General features: G+C 39.5%; 1 pseudogene; it reads right to left on the bottom strand.

Annotated features, from left to right (window-relative positions):
- Nucleotides 1–5,800: 5,800 nt before the first annotated feature.
- On the bottom strand, nt 5,801–7,549 carry LOC109457529 (DDB1- and CUL4-associated factor 8; annotated as a pseudogene).
- Nucleotides 7,550–8,043: the final 494 nt, after the last annotated feature.

The following is an 8,043-nucleotide window of genomic DNA, read 5'->3' as shown; positions in this document are numbered from 1 at the left end:
TGTGGTTTAAAAGATTAAAAATAATTGCAAAAACTGTAATTACTTTTGCACCAATCTAATACATTTAAAGTAATTATTGATAGATACGTAGTTATTGCCATATATATGTGTATATATATATATATATATATATATATATATATATATATATATACACATATATATATATACCAGTATATATATACATATATATATATACCATGTTTCCCCAAAAATAAGACCTAACCGGACCATCAGCTCTAATGCGTCTTTTGGAGCAAAAATTAATATAAGACCCGGTCTTATTTTACTATAAGATTGGGTATTATATTATAATACCGGGTCTTATATTAATTTTTGCTCCAAAAGATGCATTAGAGCTGATGGTCTGGCTAGGTCTTATTTTTGGGGAAACATGGTTCATGTATATATATGGAATATATATGTGTGTGTGTGTGTGTGTGTGTGTGTACACACACACACACACACACACACACACACACACACACCAGGGGTGCCAAAAAATGTATACAAGTGGACATTTTGGTGTATACACATTTTAAGAAAGGAAAAAAAAACATTAAAATTCTAATACTCATATATACCAATAACAAAAGATGAATACAAGTCACGTTTGACTTCCCCAATTACAAGAGGTGCTCGAAGTGGTTACCATCAGCGTCCAGACATTTCTGATTACGGTGAACTACTGCGTGAGCAATGTTGACCAAAGTGTCCACTTGTATACATTATTTTGGCACCCCCAGTATATAATGCTAACCTAATGATGAATGCATACTGATACCTCCAACTCTAGCCTTCCCTCTTTGCTTATCTATAATTTCCCTCTATGAAGTAAAAAACTGGTTCTCAACATCCATCATCCATTTACTTATTTATTCAACATGAGACATATATTTAAAGCAGGTTGAGAATTATTACTTAACCTGAAGCTTCATGAGAAACAAATTTGCCGAATGGAGTGCAGTTTTTATGTGCATTTCTTTTTGTCTTTAGCCTTACAAATACCATTTTACAAAGTTACGTAGTCAGCTTCTTTTTCTCCCACCTGCTTCAGTGAGGTTATGTCATACATTTGCAGTAGAGTTAGATTCATTTGTCATAGCATATTCCATTCTGAGATCCCCTGACACCCTGGTTGAATTTCTTTTAGTTTGCATATATTAAAGTTTATTCTTTTTGATGTCCAACTCTATGAGTTTTGACAAATGCATTGATTTATATATCCACTACTCCAGTACCATACAGAGTAGTTCCATCACCCTAAAGTTCTACAAGCTTTTTTTTTTTTTTTTTTAAATAGGAAACTACTATGAGAAAGCACACGGAACAAAATGTTTCCCACCAAATATTTGGTTCTATCTGATAATGTTTTAAAAAAAGTTTATTTCCACGTTTCTGAAAACCTTTTAAAGTTTTTACTGATACCCTTACTCACCAAGAATTCATAACTACAAGCTTTTTAAAAAATATTCACCAGTGTGACTATCAGTTACCACTTATTAGTCTTAAGACGGTAACTCCTGAGGCCCAAATCTTGTCTCTTACTTAGAGAGCAACTCACTATAGAAAAGAGGCTTCTCTATATGATCTAAGATCTTAATGGTTCTTATCATGGGTCTCAGTCCCTCACAGTGTTGGCATACCTATCAGCTGAGGAAGATAGTCCCTAGAATATCTGGGTCATTATAACGTTTTAGCAGAGTAAGCAAAAGAACCAATCACTCAGGCTCAGCTGTGATTTGAACTTGAGATTCATAAGCAACAAACTTTTCAGCTAATGTCATCCTCAGGGTATACATTAGGGTGTAGCTGAATCAGGGTATAGCTGAAACTAGAAGTACTATCCCTACCCCAGAATGTACAGAATGTACTGTTTTTATATTTTGTATTTTAGTTTTTTGTTTTTCTTTGGTTCATTGTTGTTGTTTCATTTGTTCTCCTCAGAGGCCTACAGTTCAATTTCAGGGGCTTGAGGTGCTACCATGGCTGCCATACAGCTGACAGAAGCCCAAGGTGAGATTCTAACCACCTTAATAGATGAAAAGTGACTCTTAAACATCATGAAAGAATCTTGAGATGTGGGATCCCAATTTCTATTGTCAACTAAACCAAATTACCATGCACTAAAACAATTATGCTATGTACCCATATTTGTTGGATTAATTTAAGTGTAAATTCTATTTGAGCTCCTACTTTGTACCATCTTAGCTCAATGACTTTGGAAAGTTAACTGTTCTGAACTTAAGTTTCTGGTCCTCCATTTTAATATGGTTTTTATAAAGAACAATTGAGAAATTGCAGTTGAATATACTTGACAGTATGTGTGTATCTAGTTTCCATAGATGACTGCTTATGTAATGGAGTTACAGAGGCTGCCAAAGCTAGGGGAAAAAATAAACATTGTACTTTGACTAAAGCAGTAGGATAGGAAATTTCTCAGCGCCCTCCCAATGAAGACATCCCAAACCCCTATTTCTCCCAAAACACAGCTTAAGACTAGTAGACTAAGCCTCTTATGAACCTGGACTATCATACATCCATCGCTGAACTCTGTCCAGTAAATAAATATATATTAAGTGCTCCATAAGACACTGAGAACAAAATCTAAAAATCTAAACCTCTCATTTTACTGTTGAAGAGACTGAAGGTAAAGCAGATTAAGATAGTGACGTTCATAGATGTTGATCATAATTGATCCAGTCTATTGTAAATTTATTGGGCTCACATGATAGAAGGGGCACTGCTGAAAGTCACTGTTGGACTAACAGAACTCACCAAATTTTTTTGGCCTGACATTTAGCGATTAGGCTCATACATACATACATACATACATACATACATACATACATGTACATATATATATATATATATATTTTTTTTTTTTTTTTTGGCCTCTCTGGTCTTTTCCATATCTGTCCTTTTAAGGAATGGCTGCCAGAAGATGACTTTTGAAAAGTATAGTTTGTCTGTTACAACTTTATACAGTTAAATTCTGTGCATAATTAAGAGACAATTATTATTGCATAAAGGCCATGAGGGCCTACACGGAACTGTCCTGTAGAAATTCCATTTTGGAATGAAAATAATTGGTGTTGAAAAATTAAAGGTGCTGTTTTGCCTGCTTATTTGACAGAATTATTAGTTTTGCCCGCCATCTCATGGAAGGTTGGTAGGGATATTGCATTTTTCTCTTTTGTATACTAATAGGAACAATATTTGCATAAATTAAAATTGTAATGTCACTTCCATTTTCTGGGACTGGCTACCAGCTTGGTTTTCACCTATAATCATAGCTTTATTTTTCAAATTATCTATCTATCTATCTATCTATCTATCTATCTATCTATCTAATCTATCTATCTAATCTATCTAATCTATCTAATCTATCTAATCTAATCTATCTAATCTATCTAATCTATCTATCTATCATCTATCAATCTATCTATCTATCTATCTTAATCAAGTCCAACCTCTCTCTTTAGAGGACTTTTACTCCTCCAAATGGCAAATTGTCCAAGTAATCTGATGACTTACTCAGTCAAAAGCAGGTGGGGGTGGTTACATCTGTCAGGGTTCAAACAGAGAACCAGAAACACGGGGAATGATATACAAATAATAGGTGACTTAAAATAGGGACCTGATAGTATGTAATTGTGTGAGCCGGTTAAACATTCTTCATAAGGCTTTTGTCCTTGCTTCAGGTGCTGGAGCCTGAGGTCAGCACAGCACTCAGGGAGGAACAATGGATGTGAAATGGGGGAAGCAAGGACAGACTGGAACCCATGCTGATCTTTCACTGCCTCCGAACAGCCAACCTTGGTGACATGAGTGCCCAGCAGAAGTGAGTACTTTTTTTTTTTTTTTTTTTGAGTTGCTAGAGCTGAAGGAAGACCTGAGGGGGAGCTGTGGTAGCTAAGGTCCCGACTGCTGCCTCACACTAAGATAAACCAGCAGATAAGTAACAAGGTGTCTGTGCCCCTACTTTCTTAGTATAAGTCAAATATGGCCACTACTTTACCTTTGCCTTCCAAATCTCTCTCCAAGTGCCTCTTGTAACACAGCCAATCTCAGAACCATGCAGGGAACTCTGAAGAAAGTTTAGTTCACAGTACAAAGCCCCCACAAAGGCAGACCTACTTCCACATAGCAGGTGAAAAAAGAATTGGGTAGTTAATTTGCTCTTGCCATTATTCTCACTGCCACCCAGTGGCACTGGAAATTCCATTTTTTTAAATTTTTTATTTCATGTTGTTGCTAGTATACATCCCACCCAATTGTGCAGGATTACCTCAAACTTGGGATTCTAGTTAATAACTCTGTCCTCCTCTTGTCCTGTTTTAAACCACAGTACGTAGTTCAGATTCACTGGATTCTTCTAGGACGTTTAAGGTCCTCTCCTGACAGCAGAGTTTGGTAGGGGCTACCCCAGGGCCCCAGATCCCCAGGCAGTTGTCCTGTCCGTAACTTTGAATCTCAATGAGCAGGAACTTTGGTCAAGTAATTTTCCATTCTAAAGTCTAATCTTGTTATGCAAATTTCTCAACCTGCTCTCCAGGGGCCAGAGATAATATCCATTTTGAATATTACAGAAGGAAAGCCTTTGTCAGGGCACAGGATGTCTTATCACATCCTTCTTTACCAACATCTGCAAAGAAGGGGGTGATGGACTTCACAGGGGTGTTAAAATTAATGTACAGTAATTGGACACCCAGCACCCAAAATGCACATTAAATAAAGCTTAGAACAAAATATTTTAAAAGCAACTAACCTCTTTGTCAACAACCAAAGGGAATTTTAAGCAATGCATGGATGTGTAATGAGATATTTCTTCCAATGATATCACACAGTTATCTGTAAGGATAAATAACGCTTTATTGCAACATGAAGTTATTCTTAAAGTTAGTTCAAACATATATTTTTCAAATATTAGGAATTCTTATATTCCTGGCTGGTATCTTCTAGGAGATGGTTGTCCCAAGAGAACTTCCTATAAGGTAACCTTCTGGGAGTTGTAAGCCATGAAACTTCAAGAGAATTGAAAGTTCAGACTAAACAATGTCATGTGATTAAATTTAATTTTCACCAGCCTCCATCTGCTCAAATTAATATATATTAACATATAGATTCAAAAATGTAAACAACCCCATTATTTATCCTAGAAGGATGAATTATCTTGTTAGGAATTTATCCACCTTTTCTTCCCTTTCTCTTGTGTGTGTGTGTGTGTGTGGGTGTGTGTGTTGCATGAATGTGTGGGTGTGTGTGTTGCATGAATGTGTGGGTATATGTCCAAGTGTCAGCATTCAAGGAACAAGAATGCTGGTGTGCTTTACTTTACTTCACTTTTAAAGAATAAACACATTTCTGATATTTTTAACAACTGAAGAACTTAATCTTTATAATAAACTGCTAAAGAGGAAAAAAAGGTGATAGTTTTAAGAGTGTCATAAATGAATGAAAAGATAGATTCAATAAAGCTATTACTATTTTTACCAGAATTGGTAACTTTAGAGGTCAACCATAAGAGAACAAAGGAAAAAATGCATAAATTACTTATACATTCATATAGATATATGGAGTAAAGAAAGAGGAGTAAAGAAACCAAGTGGGAGGAAAGAAATGAGGGAGGAAGAATATGAGAAAGGAAGGAAGAAAAATAGAGGAAAGAGATGGAAGATGGTTTTTATTGTGGAACTTAAAAAACAAAGGCAAATCTATTAGTTAAACTGAATTTCCAACTTAAAACTTAAAGTCCAGCCTACTTAGGTGACATCTAGCTGGTGCAGGTATGAGGCTTTCAGGACGGCAGGCACTGCACACGGTCTTGGTCCTCTCCCTCCTCGGATGTATCTGAGGTGCTGGAAGACTCATCTGTATCTGCATTCATGCCTCCCGCTGCAGGAGCTCTCCGGTGCCGGCGTTGACCTCTCCGTGTCAGGTGACGCATGAGGAACCAAAGCATGTGGCTGTCAAATAGGTCGGTGTGGTGTGATCTGTCTTCATCTCGTTCCTGCTTGTTCTTCTTAATCACATTCTTTAACCCAGTAAGCTCAGTGGCAGCTTTAGCTGTGGGTGCCCAGATCTTGGCATCATGGTCTAGGCCACTGGTCGCCATCACAGGTAGGGAGGGATGGGGCTCAACACAGTTTACAGTACCTGCCATGTCCCCCTTCAGGAACTGAACAATCTGGCAGGATGATTTCTCCCAGAGGAAGATGTGCCCGCAATCACTTCCGCTCATCACAAACTGACTTCTGGGGCCATAGAAATTGACGCCTTTGACTGTGGCATTATTTCTGTGCCCCTTGTATCTCTTAATATACTGGGCCCCATCACAGTCAGAGGAGTTGAAGAGGTAAATATCTTCATCATTGTAACTGGCCAGGAGCTCTGTGCCATCGTGGCTGTACACAAGGGAGGTGATGGCTGCTTTGGAATCGTAAGTGGCCAGGTGATGAGGACAGAATTTCTTGAATACTCCATTATTCTCATTCATATTAATTTTCCTCTGGTCATAAATTCTTACAAACTGGTCTTGTCCACCCACAGCAAACTGGTAAGCATTGGCAGGATTTACAAAGATGGCATAGAGTCCTACTTTCCTCTCATTCTCTCTTGTTACCACCAATTTTGAAGCTGGATCATTTTGTCTGAGGTCAATGGCAAAGACAACTGCATCTTCACCTGAAGTTAGGAATGTAAAAGGGGAGTCTGGCTGCATAGCCATCTTGTGACTGGCTCCCTTATGGAAGGCCACACGCTTAGAAAGCAGGTTGGGTGGCAGAGCAAGGAGTTCTGTTACCCGTATCTGCCCATCACGGGCACATGTGGCCAGGATGGAATCACCAGTGTTGGGAAGGAACTGGGCATGAAAGACATTATTTTTGTGACCAGTCTCAAATTGCAGTACTGGCTTCTTACACATCCAATCCCAAATTATCGTTTTAAGGTCATCACTGCTAGAGACCAGCCAGTTGCCAGACTGGTTAAAATGCACACTATTGACACAACCACCATGGCCTTCAAGCCCATACTGCAGATGGAAACGCTGCACAAAGACTCTTGCCCCGCAAGCCTCATGTACAAAGCGGGCACTTGAACCCAGCTGCCGCTGTCGAAGAGCAGTGAGAACCTTCCAGCGAGGGGGTGGCAGGACAGATGTTTCTGAGGACATCCAGTCCTCCAGGGACCCGTTCTCATCTGATAAATACTGATAATGGCTAGCCTCATGGTACTGTATCTGGGGCTGTTCTTCCATTTCTTCGTCTTCCTCCTCTCCTAAGCGGCCATAGTTGACGGTTTCATCACTGTCTCCCACACTTTCAGAGACCATGCTTTCATTTTCTGTGTCTGTGTCTATGTCGGCAAGGCTGACACCACCACCATCCCCGGCACCATCACCATTTCTGGTCAATCTCAAGCTCAGTTCAGTATCTAAAGATGTCTCCCTCCCGGCCTCCGCCCCAGACTGCTCCTCTGGGCTATTCGGCGGGCTTCCATTCCCTAAGTCTGATGGGCCAACTGCGCTGCTCACATTGTCAGACATCTTAAATGATACTTGCTGTGGCTGGACTGTAGTGGGGAAAAGCCCTCGAAGCCTGGAGAAGGGAAAACGCCAGCAGAGAAGAGGGTCGGTCTAGCGGCAAGACGCCATTCGCAGTCGGCCAAAGAAGGGAGGGGCAATAGCTCCGTGAGGCCGTTGAAAGTATGGGAGCTGGTGAGGTTCAAAAAACTTCCCACCAAGTGTCTCGTGATATTTCAGGGTTGCTCAGATTTGCCCTGGCCCTGAGCCCCGCCCTAGCAGCACCTTACGCAGTTAGCAGCTGTGCATGGTGTTCTTGTGAAAATTGAAACATACTGTACTTTGGGAAACATTCTTAGTAGAGAACCATCAACAAAAGTGATCCTCCTTAGGAAAAACAGTTAATAGAACTATCAAAATGTTTTAAATATCTCCCAAAATATGTCAGAGGCATGGAGGGGGGAAGCATTTAGGAAAAGAAAGCAGCTTTTCAGAGACAGTTAATTGTCACTGCTGTG

Source organism: Rhinolophus sinicus, chromosome X, assembly GCF_036562045.2.
Source record: "Rhinolophus sinicus isolate RSC01 chromosome X, ASM3656204v1, whole genome shotgun sequence".
Classification (NCBI taxonomy): domain Eukaryota; kingdom Metazoa; phylum Chordata; class Mammalia; order Chiroptera; family Rhinolophidae; genus Rhinolophus; species Rhinolophus sinicus.
Note: the sequence above shows the minus strand (reverse complement) of the source record. Positions and strands in the feature narration are given on the sequence as shown.